General features: G+C 61.4%; 11 non-coding genes and 34 pseudogenes across 11 annotated transcripts; all 45 read left to right on the top strand.

Annotated features, from left to right (window-relative positions):
• The first annotated feature begins 75 nt into the window (after positions 1-75).
• Positions 76-194, top strand: LOC137547808 (5S ribosomal RNA; annotated as a pseudogene).
• An 84-nt stretch (positions 195-278) lies between these two features.
• On the top strand, positions 279-397 carry LOC137558329 (5S ribosomal RNA; annotated as a pseudogene).
• An 83-nt stretch (positions 398-480) lies between these two features.
• Positions 481-599, top strand: LOC137558809 (5S ribosomal RNA; annotated as a pseudogene).
• Positions 600-682: 83 nt separating this feature from the next.
• LOC137549096 (5S ribosomal RNA) lies at positions 683-801 on the top strand (annotated as a pseudogene).
• Positions 802-884: 83 nt separating this feature from the next.
• On the top strand, positions 885-1003 carry LOC137558051 (5S ribosomal RNA; annotated as a pseudogene).
• An 83-nt stretch (positions 1004-1086) lies between these two features.
• LOC137549657 (5S ribosomal RNA) lies at positions 1087-1205 on the top strand (annotated as a pseudogene).
• Positions 1206-1288: 83 nt separating this feature from the next.
• Positions 1289-1407, top strand: LOC137548834 (5S ribosomal RNA; annotated as a pseudogene).
• An 83-nt stretch (positions 1408-1490) lies between these two features.
• On the top strand, positions 1491-1609 carry LOC137547584 (5S ribosomal RNA; annotated as a pseudogene).
• Positions 1610-1692: 83 nt separating this feature from the next.
• LOC137556567 (5S ribosomal RNA) lies at positions 1693-1811 on the top strand. Its single transcript, XR_011029211.1, has one exon. It is a non-coding gene; the product is annotated as a 5S ribosomal RNA (ribosomal RNA).
• Positions 1812-1894: 83 nt separating this feature from the next.
• Positions 1895-2014, top strand: LOC137547873 (5S ribosomal RNA; annotated as a pseudogene).
• A 93-nt stretch (positions 2015-2107) lies between these two features.
• LOC137559349 (5S ribosomal RNA) lies at positions 2108-2226 on the top strand (annotated as a pseudogene).
• Positions 2227-2309: 83 nt separating this feature from the next.
• LOC137558456 (5S ribosomal RNA) lies at positions 2310-2428 on the top strand (annotated as a pseudogene).
• Positions 2429-2511: 83 nt separating this feature from the next.
• On the top strand, positions 2512-2630 carry LOC137558808 (5S ribosomal RNA; annotated as a pseudogene).
• An 83-nt stretch (positions 2631-2713) lies between these two features.
• On the top strand, positions 2714-2832 carry LOC137553720 (5S ribosomal RNA). Its single transcript, XR_011027282.1, has one exon. It is a non-coding gene; the product is annotated as a 5S ribosomal RNA (ribosomal RNA).
• An 83-nt stretch (positions 2833-2915) lies between these two features.
• Positions 2916-3034, top strand: LOC137553707 (5S ribosomal RNA). The gene has a single exon (XR_011027280.1). It is a non-coding gene; the product is annotated as a 5S ribosomal RNA (ribosomal RNA).
• An 83-nt stretch (positions 3035-3117) lies between these two features.
• On the top strand, positions 3118-3236 carry LOC137550735 (5S ribosomal RNA; annotated as a pseudogene).
• An 83-nt stretch (positions 3237-3319) lies between these two features.
• On the top strand, positions 3320-3438 carry LOC137549508 (5S ribosomal RNA; annotated as a pseudogene).
• Positions 3439-3521: 83 nt separating this feature from the next.
• On the top strand, positions 3522-3640 carry LOC137557112 (5S ribosomal RNA; annotated as a pseudogene).
• Positions 3641-3723: 83 nt separating this feature from the next.
• LOC137556564 (5S ribosomal RNA) lies at positions 3724-3842 on the top strand. The gene has a single exon (XR_011029208.1). It is a non-coding gene; the product is annotated as a 5S ribosomal RNA (ribosomal RNA).
• An 83-nt stretch (positions 3843-3925) lies between these two features.
• LOC137550734 (5S ribosomal RNA) lies at positions 3926-4044 on the top strand (annotated as a pseudogene).
• An 83-nt stretch (positions 4045-4127) lies between these two features.
• Positions 4128-4246, top strand: LOC137552743 (5S ribosomal RNA; annotated as a pseudogene).
• Positions 4247-4329: 83 nt separating this feature from the next.
• On the top strand, positions 4330-4448 carry LOC137548747 (5S ribosomal RNA; annotated as a pseudogene).
• An 83-nt stretch (positions 4449-4531) lies between these two features.
• On the top strand, positions 4532-4650 carry LOC137549901 (5S ribosomal RNA; annotated as a pseudogene).
• Positions 4651-4733: 83 nt separating this feature from the next.
• Positions 4734-4852, top strand: LOC137552741 (5S ribosomal RNA; annotated as a pseudogene).
• Positions 4853-4935: 83 nt separating this feature from the next.
• LOC137549495 (5S ribosomal RNA) lies at positions 4936-5054 on the top strand (annotated as a pseudogene).
• Positions 5055-5137: 83 nt separating this feature from the next.
• On the top strand, positions 5138-5256 carry LOC137553696 (5S ribosomal RNA). The gene has a single exon (XR_011027279.1). It is a non-coding gene; the product is annotated as a 5S ribosomal RNA (ribosomal RNA).
• Positions 5257-5339: 83 nt separating this feature from the next.
• Positions 5340-5458, top strand: LOC137557165 (5S ribosomal RNA; annotated as a pseudogene).
• Positions 5459-5541: 83 nt separating this feature from the next.
• Positions 5542-5660, top strand: LOC137551085 (5S ribosomal RNA; annotated as a pseudogene).
• An 83-nt stretch (positions 5661-5743) lies between these two features.
• Positions 5744-5862, top strand: LOC137547943 (5S ribosomal RNA; annotated as a pseudogene).
• An 83-nt stretch (positions 5863-5945) lies between these two features.
• On the top strand, positions 5946-6064 carry LOC137548414 (5S ribosomal RNA; annotated as a pseudogene).
• An 83-nt stretch (positions 6065-6147) lies between these two features.
• Positions 6148-6266, top strand: LOC137549976 (5S ribosomal RNA; annotated as a pseudogene).
• A 275-nt stretch (positions 6267-6541) lies between these two features.
• LOC137549810 (5S ribosomal RNA) lies at positions 6542-6660 on the top strand (annotated as a pseudogene).
• Positions 6661-6743: 83 nt separating this feature from the next.
• On the top strand, positions 6744-6862 carry LOC137548560 (5S ribosomal RNA; annotated as a pseudogene).
• Positions 6863-6945: 83 nt separating this feature from the next.
• On the top strand, positions 6946-7064 carry LOC137557191 (5S ribosomal RNA). Its single transcript, XR_011029536.1, has one exon. It is a non-coding gene; the product is annotated as a 5S ribosomal RNA (ribosomal RNA).
• An 83-nt stretch (positions 7065-7147) lies between these two features.
• On the top strand, positions 7148-7266 carry LOC137549975 (5S ribosomal RNA; annotated as a pseudogene).
• A 275-nt stretch (positions 7267-7541) lies between these two features.
• Positions 7542-7660, top strand: LOC137549809 (5S ribosomal RNA; annotated as a pseudogene).
• An 83-nt stretch (positions 7661-7743) lies between these two features.
• Positions 7744-7862, top strand: LOC137548559 (5S ribosomal RNA; annotated as a pseudogene).
• An 83-nt stretch (positions 7863-7945) lies between these two features.
• LOC137557180 (5S ribosomal RNA) lies at positions 7946-8064 on the top strand. Its single transcript, XR_011029535.1, has one exon. It is a non-coding gene; the product is annotated as a 5S ribosomal RNA (ribosomal RNA).
• Positions 8065-8147: 83 nt separating this feature from the next.
• Positions 8148-8266, top strand: LOC137559337 (5S ribosomal RNA; annotated as a pseudogene).
• Positions 8267-8349: 83 nt separating this feature from the next.
• On the top strand, positions 8350-8468 carry LOC137553684 (5S ribosomal RNA). The gene has a single exon (XR_011027278.1). It is a non-coding gene; the product is annotated as a 5S ribosomal RNA (ribosomal RNA).
• An 84-nt stretch (positions 8469-8552) lies between these two features.
• LOC137553672 (5S ribosomal RNA) lies at positions 8553-8671 on the top strand. Its single transcript, XR_011027277.1, has one exon. It is a non-coding gene; the product is annotated as a 5S ribosomal RNA (ribosomal RNA).
• An 83-nt stretch (positions 8672-8754) lies between these two features.
• On the top strand, positions 8755-8873 carry LOC137547561 (5S ribosomal RNA; annotated as a pseudogene).
• An 83-nt stretch (positions 8874-8956) lies between these two features.
• On the top strand, positions 8957-9075 carry LOC137556687 (5S ribosomal RNA). Its single transcript, XR_011029327.1, has one exon. It is a non-coding gene; the product is annotated as a 5S ribosomal RNA (ribosomal RNA).
• An 83-nt stretch (positions 9076-9158) lies between these two features.
• LOC137549457 (5S ribosomal RNA) lies at positions 9159-9277 on the top strand (annotated as a pseudogene).
• Positions 9278-9360: 83 nt separating this feature from the next.
• LOC137553661 (5S ribosomal RNA) lies at positions 9361-9479 on the top strand. Its single transcript, XR_011027276.1, has one exon. It is a non-coding gene; the product is annotated as a 5S ribosomal RNA (ribosomal RNA).
• Positions 9480-9562: the final 83 nt, after the last annotated feature.

The following is a 9562-nucleotide window of genomic DNA, read 5'->3' as shown; positions in this document are numbered from 1 at the left end:
GGTTTGAGACCCAATGGCTATGAGCACGCGTGGGAAGCCTCACCTTCAAGGCGCCTGAACGGCGCCCTGGAGGTTGCATGTGGCCACACTAAGCCGAAAGCGCCCGCTCTCGTCAGATCGCGGAAGCTAAGCGGCTTCAGGCCTGGTTAGTAGCTGCATGGGAGACCGGCTGTGAACCCCAGGTGCTGCAGGCGTTTTTTTTGGGTTTGAGGCCCAATGGCTATGAGCACGCGTGGAAAGCCTCACCTTCAAGGCGCCGGAACGGCGCCTTGGAGGTTGACTGCGGCCACACTAAGCCGAAAGCGCCCGCTCTCGTCAGATCGCGGAAGCTAAGCGGCTTCAGGCCTGGTTAGTAGCTGCATGGGAGACCGGCTGTGAACCCCAGGTGCTGCAGGCGTTTTTTTGGGTTTGAGGCCCAATGGCTATGAGCACGCGTGGGAAGTCTCACCTTCAAGGCGCCGGAACGGCGCCTTGGAGGTTGCCTGCGGCCACACTAAGCCGAAAGCGCCCGCTCTCGTCAGATTGCGGAAGCTAAGCGGCTTCAGGCCTGGTTAGTAGCTGCATGGGAGACCGGCTGTGAACCCCAGGTGCTGCAGGCGTTTTTTTGGGTTTGAGGCCCAGTGGCTATGAGCACGCGTGGGAAGCCTCACCTTCAAGGCGCCGGAACGGCGCCCTGGAGGTTGCCTGCTGCCACACTAAGCCGAAAGCGCCCGTTCTCGTCAGATCGCGGAAGCTAAGCGGCTTCAGGCCTGGTTAGTAGCTGCATGGGAGACCGGCTGTGAACCTCAGGTGCTGCAGGCGTTTTTTTGGGTTTGAGACCCAATGGCTATGAGCACGCGTGGGAAGCCTCACCTTCAAGGCGCCGGAACGGCGCCCTGGAGGTTGCCTGCGGCCACACTAAGCCGAAAGCGCCCGCTCTCGTCAGATCGCGGAAGCTAAGTGGCTTCAGGCCTGGTTAGTAGCTGCATGGGAGACCGGCTGTGAACCCCAGGTGCTGCAGGCGTTTTTTTGGGTTTGAGACCCAATGGCTATGAGCACGCGTGGGAAGCCTCACCTTCAAGGCGCCGGAACGGCGTCCTGGAGGTCGCCTGCGGCCACACTAAGCCGAAAGCGCCCGCTCTCGTCAGATTGCGGAAGCTAAGCGGCATCAGGCCTGGTTAGTAGCTGCATGGGAGACCGGCTGTGAACCCCAGGTGCTGCAGGCGTTTTTTTGGGTTTGAGGCCCAATGGCTATGAGCACGCGTGGGAAGCCTCACCTTCAAGGCGCCGGAACGGCGCCTTGGAGGTTGACTGCGGCCACACTAAGCCGAAAGCGCCCGCTCTCGTCAGATCGTGGAAGCTAAGCGGCTTCAGGCCTGGTTAGTAGCTGCATGGGAGACCGGCTGTGAACCCCAGGTGCTGCAGGCGTTTTTTTGGGTTTGAGGCCCAATGGCTATGAGCACGCGTGGGAAGCCTCACCTTCAAGGCGCCGGAACGGCGCCTTGGAGGATGACTGTGGCCACACTAAGCCGAAAGCGCCCGCTCTCGTCAGATCGCGGAAGCTAAGCGGCTTCAGGCCTGGTTAGTAGCTGCATGGGAGACCGGCTGTGAACCCCAGGTGCTGCAGGCGGTTTTTTGGGTTTGAGGCCCAATGGCTATGAGCACGCGTGGGAAGCCTCACCTTCAAGGCGCCGGAACGGCGCCTTGGAGGTTGCCTGCGGCCACACTAAGCCGAAAGCTCCCGCTCTCGTCAGATCGCGGAAGCTAAGCGGCTTCAGGCCTGGTTAGTAGCTGTATGGGAGACCGGCTGTGAACCCCAGGTGCTGCAGGCGTTTTTTTGGGTTTGAGGCCCAATGGCTATGAGCACGCGTGGGAAGCCTCACCTTCAAGGTGCCGGAACGGCGCCCTGGAGGTTGCCTGCGGCCACACTAAGCCGAAAAGCTCCCGCTCTCGTCAGATCGCGGAAGCTAAGCGGCTTCAGGCCTGGTTAGTAGCTGCATGGGAGACCGGCTGTGAACCCCAGGTGCTGCAGGCGTTTTTTGGGTTTGAGACCCAATGGCTATGAGCACGCGTGGGAAGCCTCACCTTCAAGGCGCCGGAACGGCGCGCTAACGGCGCCCTGGAGGTTGCCTGCGGCCACACTAAGCCGAAAGCGCCCGCTCTCGTCAGATCGCGGAAGCTAAGCGGCTTCAGGCCTGGTTAGTAGCTGCATGGGAGACCGGCTGTGAACCCCAGGTGCAGCAGGCGTTTTTTTGGGTTTGAGGCCCAATGGCTATGAGCACGCGTGGGAAGCCTCACCTTCAAGGCGCCGGAACGGCGCTCTGGAGGTTGCCTGCGGCCACACTAAGCCGAAAGCGCCCGCTCTCGTCAGATCGCGGAAGCTAAGCGGCTTCAGGCCTGGTTAGTAGCTGCATGGGAGACCGGCTGTGAACCCCAGGTGCTGCATGCGTTTTTTTGGGTTTGAGGCCCAATGGCTATGAGCACGCGTGGGAAGCCTCACCTTCAAGGAGCCGGAACGGCGCCCTGGAGGTTGCCTGCGGCCACACTAAGCCGAAAGCGCCCGCTCTCGTCAGATTGCGGAAGCTAAGCGGCTTCAGGCCTGGTTAGTAGCTGCATGGGAGACCGGCTGTGAACCCCAGGTGCTGCAGGCGTTTTTTTGGGTTTGAGGCCCAATGGCTATGAGCACGCGTGGGAAGCCTCACCTTCAAGGCGCCGGAACGGCGCCCTGGAGTTTGCCTGCGGCCACACTAAGCCGAAAGCGCCCGCTCTCGTCAGATCGCGGAAGCTAAGCGGCTTCAGGCCTGGTTAGTAGCTGCATGGGAGACCGGCTGTGAACCCCAGGTGCTGCAGGCGTTGTTTTGGGTTTGAGGCCCAATGGCTATGAGCACGCGTGGGAAGCCTCACCTTCAAGACGCCGGAACGGCGCCCTGGAGGTTGCCTGCGGCCACACTAAGCCGAAAGCGCCCGCTCTCGTCAGATCGCGGAAGCTAAGCGGCTTCAGGCCTGGTTAGTAGCTGCATGGGAGACCGGCTGTGAACCCCAGGTGCTGCAGGCGTTTTTTTGGGTTTGAGGCCCAATGGCTATGAGCACGCGTGGGAAGCCTCACCTTCAAGGCGCCGGAACGGCGCCCTGGAGGTTGCCTGCGGCCACACTAAGCCGAAAGCGCCCGCTCTCGTCAGGTCGCGGAAGCTAAGCGGCTTCAGGCCTGGTTAGTAGCTGCATTGGAGACCGGCTGTGAACCCCAGGTGCTGCAGGCGTTCTTTTGGGTTTGAGGCCCAATGGCTATGAGCACGCGTGGGAAGCCTCACCTTCAAGGCGCCGGAATGGCGCCTTGGAGGTTGCCTGCGGCCACACTAAGCCGAAAGCACCTGCACTCGTCAGATCGCGGAAGCTAAGCAGCTTCAGGCCTGGTTAGTAGCTGCATGGGAGACCGGCTGTGAACCCCAGGTGCTGCAGGCGTTGTTTTGGGTTTGAGGCCCAATGGCTATGAGCACGCGTGGGAAGCCTCACCTTCAAGGCGCCGGAACGGCGCCCTGGAGGTTGCCTGCGGCCACACTAAGCTGAAAGCGCCCGCTCTCGTCAGATCGCGGAAGCTAAGCGGCTTCAGGCCTGGTTAGTAGCTGCATGGGAGACCGGCTGTGAACCCCAGGTGCTGCAGGCGTTTTTTTGGGTTTGAGGCCCAATGGCTATGAGCACGCGTGGAAAGCCTCAACTTCAAGGCGCCGGAACGGCGCCCTGGAGGTTGCCTGCGGCCACACTAAGCCGAAAGCGCCCGCTCTCGTCAGATCGCGGATGCTAAGCGGCTTCAGGCCTGGTTAGTAGCTGCATGGGAGACCGGCTGGGAACCCCAGGTGCTGCAGGCGTTTTTTTGGGTTTGAGGCCCAATGGCTATGAGCACGCGTGGGAAGCCTCACCTTCAAGGCGCCGGAACGGCGCCCTGGAGATTGCCTGCGGCCACACTAAGCCGAAAGCGCCCGCTCTTGTCAGATCGCGGAAGCTAAGCGGCTTCAGGCCTGGTTAGTAGCTGCATGGGAGACCGGCTGTGAACCCCATGTGCTGCAGGCGTTTTTTTGGGTTTGAGGCCCAATGGCTATGAGCACGCGTGGGAAGCCTCACCTTCAAGGCGCCGGAACGGCGCCTTGGAGGTTGCCTGCGGCCACACTAAGCCGAAAAGGCCCGCACTCGTCAGATCACGGAAGCTAAGCGGCTTCAGGCCTGGTTAGTAGCTGCATGGGAGACCGGCTGTGAACCCCAGGTGCTGCAGGCGTTGTTTTGGGTTTGAGACCCAATGGCTATGAGCACGCGTGGGAAGCCTCACCTTCAAGGCGCCGGAACGGCGCCCTGGAGGTTGCCTGCGGCCACACTAAGCCGAAAGCGCCCGCTCTCGTCAGATCGCGGAAGCTAAGCGGCTTCACGCCTGGTTAGTAGCTGCATGGGAGACCGGCTGTGAACCCCAGGTGCTGCAGGCGTTGTTTTGGGTTTGAGGCCCAATGGCTATGAGCACGCGTGGGAAGCCTCACCTTCAAGGCGCCGGAACGGCGCCCTGGAGGTTGCCTGCGGCCACACTAAGCCGAAAGCGCCCGCTCTTATCGGATTGCGGAAGCTAAGCGGCTTCAGGCCTGGTTAGTAGCTGCATGGGAGACCGGCTGTGAACCCCAGGTGCTGCAGGCGTTTTTTTGGGTTTGAGGCCCAATGGCTATGAGCACGCGTGGGAAGCCTCACCTTCAAGGCGCCGTAACGGCGCCTTGGAGGTTGCCTGCGGCCACACTAAGCCGAAAAGGCCCGCACTCGTCAGATCACGGAAGCTAAGCGGCTTCAGGCCTGGTTAGTAGCTGCATGGGAGACCGGCTGTGAACCCCAGGTGCTGCAGGCGTTTTTTTGGGTTTGAGGCCCAATGGCTATGAGCACGCGTGGGAAGCCTCACCTTCAAGGCGCCGGAACGGCGCCTTGGAGGTTGCCTGCGACCACACTAAGCCGAAAGCGCCCGCTCTCGTCAGATCGCGGAAGCTAAGCGGCTTCAGGCCTGGTTAGTAGCTGCATGGGAGACCGGCTGTGAACCCCAGGTGCGGCAGGCGTTTTTTTGGGTTTGAGGCCCAATGGCTATGAGCACGTGTGGGAAGCCTCACCTTCAAGGCGCCGGAACGGCGCCCTGGAGGATGCCTGCGGCCACACTAAGCCGAAAGCGCCCGCTCTCGTCAGATCGCGGAAGCTAAGCGGCTTCAGGCCTGGTTAGTAGCTGCATGGGAGACCGGCTGTGAACCCCAGGTGCTGCAGGCGTTTTTTTGGGTTTGAGACCCAATGGCTATGAGCACGCGTGGGAAGCCTCACCTTCAAGGCGCCGGAACGGCGCCCTGGAGGTTGACTGCGGCCACACTAAGCCGAAAGCGCCCGCTCTCATCAGATCGCGGAAGCTAAGCGGCTTCAGGCCTGGTTAGTAGCTGCATGGGAGACCGGCTGTGAACCCCAGGTGCTGCAGGCGTTTTTTTGGGTTTGAGGCCCAATGGCTATGAGCACGCGTGGGAAGCCTCACCTTCAAGGCGCCGGAACGGCGCCCTGGAGGTTGCCTGCGGCCACACTAAGCCGAAGGCGCCCGCTCTCGTCAGATCGCAGAAGCTAAGTGGCTTCAGGCCTGGTTAGTAGCTGCATGGGAGACCGGCTGTGAACCCCAGGTGCTGCAGGCGTTTTTTTGGGTTTGAGACCCAATGGCTATGAGCACGCGTGGGAAGCCTCACCTTCAAGGCGCCGGAGCGGCGCCCTGGAGGTTGCCTGCGGCCACACTAAGCCGAAAGCGCCCGCTCTCGTCAGATCGCAGAAGCTAAGCAGCTTTAGGCCTGGTTAGTAGCTGCATGGGAGACCGGCTGTGAACCCCAGGTGCTGCAGGCCTTTTTTTGGGTTTGAGGCCCAATGGCTATGAGCACGCGTGGGAAGCCTCACCTTCAAGGCGCCGGAACGGCGCCTTGGAGGTTACCTGCGGCCACACTAAGCCGAAAGCGCCCGCTCTCGTCAGATCGCGGAAGCTAAGCGGCTTCAGGCCTGGTTAGTAGCTGCATGGGAGACCGGCTTTGAACCCCAGGTGCTGCAGGCGTTTTTTTGGGTTTGAGGCCCAATGGCTATGAGCACGCGTGGGAAGCCTCACCTTCAAGGCGCCGGAGCGGCGCCTTGGAGGTTGCCTGCGGCCACACTAAGCCGAAAGCGCCCGCTCTCGTCAGATTGCGTAAGCTAAGCGGCTTCAGGCCTGGTTAGTAGCTGCATGGGAGACCGGCTGTGAACCCCAGGTGCTGCAGGCGTTTTTTTGGGTTTGAGGCCCAGTGGCTATGAGCACGCGTGGGAAGCCTCACCTTCAAGGCGCCGGAGCGGCGCCCTGGAGGTTGCCTGCGGCCACACTAAGCCGAAAGCGTCAGATCGCGGAAGCTAAGCGGCTTCAGGCCTGGTTAGTAGCTGCATGGGAGACCGGCTGTGAACCCCAGGTGCTGCAGGCATTTTTTTGGGTTTGAGGCCCAATGGCTATGAGCACGCGTGGGAAGCCTCACCTTCAAGGCGCCGGAACGGCGCTCTGGAGGTTGCCTGCGGCCACACTAAGCCGAAAGCGCCCGCTCTCGTCAGATCGCGGAAGCTAAGCGGCTTCAGGCCTGGTTAGTAGCTGCATGGGAGACCGGCTGTGAACCCCAGGTGATGCAGGAGTTTTTTTGGGTTTGAGACCCAATGGCTATGAGCACGCGTGGGAAGCCTCACCTTCAAGGCGCCGGAACGGCGCCCTGGAGGTTGCCTGCGGCCACACTAAGCCGAAAGCGCCCGCTCTCATCAGATTGCGGAAGCTAAGCAGCTTCAGGCCTGGTTAGTAGCTGCATGGGAGACCGGCTGTGAACCCCAGGTGCTGCAGGCGTTTTTTGGGGTTTGAGGCCCAATGGCTATGAGCACGCGTGGGAAGCCTCACCTTCAAGGCGCCGGAACGGCGCCCTGGAGGTTGCCTGCGGCCACACTAAGCCGAAAGCGCCCGCTCTCGTCAGATCGCGGAAGCTAAGCGGCTTCAGGCCTGGTTAGTAGCTGCATGGGAGACCGGCTGTGAACCCCAGGTGCTGCAGGCATTTTTTTGGGTTTGAGGCCCAATGGCTATGAGCACGCGTGGGAAGCCTCACCTTCAAGGCGCCGGAACGGCGCCTTGGAGGTTGCCTGCGGCCACACTAAGCCGAAAGCGCCCGCTCTCGTCAGATTGCGTAAGCTAAGCGGCTTCAGGCCTGGTTAGTAGCTGCATGGGAGACCGGCTGTGAACCCCAGGTGCTGCAGGCGTTTTTTTGGGTTTGAGGCCCAGTGGCTATGAGCACGCGTGGGAAGCCTCACCTTCAAGGCGCCGGAGCGGCGCCCTGGAGGTTGCCTGCGGCCACACTAAGCCGAAAGCGTCAGATCGCGGAAGCTAAGCGGCTTCAGGCCTGGTTAGTAGCTGCATGGGAGACCGGCTGTGAACCCCAGGTGCTGCAGGCATTTTTTTGGGTTTGAGGCCCAATGGCTATGAGCACGCGTGGGAAGCCTCACCTTCAAGGCGCCGGAACGGCGCTCTGGAGGTTGCCTGCGGCCACACTAAGCCGAAAGCGCCCGCTCTCGTCAGATCGCGGAAGCTAAGCGGCTTCAGGCCTGGTTAGTAGCTGCATGGGAGACCGGCTGTGAACCCCAGGTGATGCAGGAGTTTTTTTGGGTTTGAGACCCAATGGCTATGAGCACGCGTGGGAAGCCTCACCTTCAAGGCGCCGGAACGGCGCCCTGGAGGTTGCCTGCGGCCACACTAAGCCGAAAGCGCCCGCTCTCATCAGATTGCGGAAGCTAAGCAGCTTCAGGCCTGGTTAGTAGCTGCATGGGAGACCGGCTGTGAACCCCAGGTGCTGCAGGCGTTTTTTGGGGTTTGAGGCCCAATGGCTATGAGCACGCGTGGGAAGCCTCACCTTCAAGGCGCCGGAACGGCGCCCTGGAGGTTGCCTGCGGCCACACTAAGCCGAAAGCGCCCGCTCTCGTCAGATCGCGGAAGCTAAGCGGCTTCAGGCCTGGTTAGTAGCTGCATGGGAGACCGGCTGTGAACCCCAGGTGCTGCAGGCATTTTTTTGGGTTTGAGGCCCAATGGCTATGAGCACGCGTGGGAAGCCTCACCTTCAAGGCGCCGGAACGGCGCCTTGGAGGTTGCCTGCGGCCACACTAAGCCGAAAACGCCCGCTCTCGTCAGATCGTGGAAGCTAAGCGGCTTCAGGCCTGGTTAGTAGCTGCATGGGAGACCGGCTGTGAACCCCAGGTGCTGCAGGCGTTTTTTTGGGTTTGAGGCCCAATGGCTATGAGCACGTGTGGGAAGCCTCACCTTCAAGGCGCCGGAACGGCGCCCTGGAGGTTGCCTGCGGCCACACTAAGCCGAAAGCGCCCGCTCTCGTCAGATCGCGGAAGCTAAGCGGCTTCAGGCCTGGTTAGTAGCTGCATGGGAGACCGGCTGTGAACCCCAGGTGCTGCAGGCGTTTTTTTTGGGTTTGAGACCCAATGGCTATGAGCACGCGTGTGAAGCCTCACCTTCAAGGCGCCGGAACGGCGCCCTGGAGGTTGCCTGCGGCCACACTAAGCCGAAAGCGCCCGCTCTCGTCAGATCGCGGAAGCTAAGCGGCTTCAGGCCTGGTTAGTAGCTGCATGGGAGACCGGCTGTGAACCCCAGGTGCTGCAGGCGTTGTTTTGGGTTTGAGGCCCAATGGCTATGAACACGCGTGGGAAGCCTCACCTTCAAGGCGCCGGAACGGCGCCCTGGAGGTTACCTGCGGCCACACTAAGCTGAAAGCGCCCGCTCTCGTCAGATCGCGGAAGCTAAGCGGCTTCAGGCCTGGTTAGTAGCTGCATGGGAGACCGGCTGTGAACCCCAGGTGCTGCAGGCGTTGTTTTGGGTTTGAGGCCCAATGGCTATGAGCACGCGTGGGAAGCCTCACCTTCAAGGCGCCGGAACGGCGCCCTGGAGGTTGTCTGCGGCCACACTAAGCCGAAAGCGCCCGCTCTCGTCAGATCGCGGAAGCTAAGCGGCTTCAGGCCTGTTTAGTACCTGCATGGGAGACCGGCTGTGAACCCCAGGTGCTGCAGGCGTTTTTTTGGGTTTGAGGCCCAATGGCTATGAGCACGCGTGGGAAGCCTCACCTTCAAGGCGCCGGAACGGCGCCCTGGAGGTTGCCTGCGGCCACACTAAGCCGAAAGCGCCCGCTCTCGTCAGATGGCGGAAGCTAAGCGGCTTCAGGCCTGGTTAGTAGCTGCATGGGAGACCGGCTGTGAACCCCAGGTGCTGCAGGTGTTGTTTTGGGTTTGAGGCCCAATGGCTATGAGCACGCGTGGGAAGCCTCACCTTCAAGGCGCCGGAACGGCGCCCTGGAGGTTGCCTGCGGCCACACTAAGCCGAAAGCGCCCGCTCTCGTCAGATCGCGGAAGCTAAGCGGCTTCAGGCCTGGTTAGTAGCTGCATGGGAGACCGGCTGTGAACCCCAGGTGCTGCAGGCGTTTTTTTGGGTTTGAGGCCCAATGGCTATGAGCACGCGTGGGAAGCCTCACCTTCAAGGCGCCGGAACGGCGCCTTGGAGGTT

This window comes from Hyperolius riggenbachi, chromosome 2 (assembly GCF_040937935.1).
Source record: "Hyperolius riggenbachi isolate aHypRig1 chromosome 2, aHypRig1.pri, whole genome shotgun sequence".
Taxonomy (NCBI): domain Eukaryota; kingdom Metazoa; phylum Chordata; class Amphibia; order Anura; family Hyperoliidae; genus Hyperolius; species Hyperolius riggenbachi.
The sequence above is the reverse complement of the archived record's forward strand: the minus strand, read 5'-3'. Positions and strand labels throughout refer to the sequence as shown.